Raw genomic sequence first — 1356 nt, 5'->3', positions numbered from 1 at the left:
CTTCTTCTTCTTCGTATTCGTTAGGTAGATTGATTTCTTGTTTGTATTTGTCAGCTTCCTTAAATACTGAAAACAACTTTTTGTTTTGCTCGTGTTTTATGGCTATTTGTATTATTATTATTATTATTATTATTATTATTATTATTATTATTATTATTATATGGATTGGTGGAATTGTTACGTTTGATTTTAAAATGGGTGCTTATGTAGAAAGAAAATATAACTTTCGTATTTTACCGCTGATATGCCTAATGGTGTCGGGAAAAACTCACACTAAATGATAGGTGATCACTCGTCCTTAGGTAAATTACATAACTCAGCTGTTAAGATATTAACATCATGACATCTCAAAGTTTACTTCTTAAAGATTCTTCTTTCTGGAATCTGACAAATTCAACATTTAGTTAACATTTCAGATGTCTAAACTCTCTAATTTCTAAAGCAGACCTCCATTAGTTACTTCTTTGCTTATATCTAACGTATAAATATAATTAGTATTATAACAATCTCATTGAGAGGAGCACCAAATTGAACGGTACGCTTCAGTTTATGCATGACCATTCCAGCTTAGACCAAATTTATTTCACTTACACCTGCTAAACCTTGTGATAGTTTATGGGAATTGATATTTATCACCGTGTCCTCTTTTCGAAACTGGGATCTTATCTGACAGCTAGTGTCCATATATTTGATTGCTAGTAGATCTCAACAGCAGGAGCTGTATCGGTTGCTTTGACTGCATACACTTCTGCATAGCTCTTAATATCTAAACGGATGTAACACTAAACGAATAAAATATTGTTCTAGATAATTAGTTAATAGAACGGTCAACTTATAATGATGAAGTTTCCATTAAATTTTGCTCCAAATCAAAGCTTATTTAAGATACCGTTAGGAAGAAACTATGAGTTACTGAAATGTCAAGCTTGTAGTCAATTCTTATAAACTGTATACTACTGATTTTAGAGTTTAAACAGTTTCGATGTTCGATGTAATGCATGTTGGGCAAAATTGAAGGCACTTCAATAGATTACACTTAGTGTATCCATATGTTCTATTTTATATGCATATGAATAAAATTACTCACGCACATATATTTGTACATACATATACGTTTAAATACTTTCCTACCTACCAACGTATGTACGTACGTAGTACCTACTTACCTACCTACCTAGGCGCAGGAGTGGCTGTGTGGTAAGTAGCTTGCTTACCAACCACATGGTTCCGGGTTCAGTCCCACTGCGTCGCATCTTGGGCAAGTGTCTTCAACTATAGCCTCGAGCCGACCAAAGCCTTGTGAGTGGATTTGGTAAACGGAAACTGAAAGATGTCCGTCGTATATATATATATATA

The sequence above is a fragment of the Octopus bimaculoides genome, chromosome 8 (assembly GCF_001194135.2).
Source record: "Octopus bimaculoides isolate UCB-OBI-ISO-001 chromosome 8, ASM119413v2, whole genome shotgun sequence".
NCBI lineage: Eukaryota > Metazoa > Mollusca > Cephalopoda > Octopoda > Octopodidae > Octopus > Octopus bimaculoides.
The sequence above is the reverse complement of the archived record's forward strand: the minus strand, read 5'-3'. Positions refer to the sequence as shown.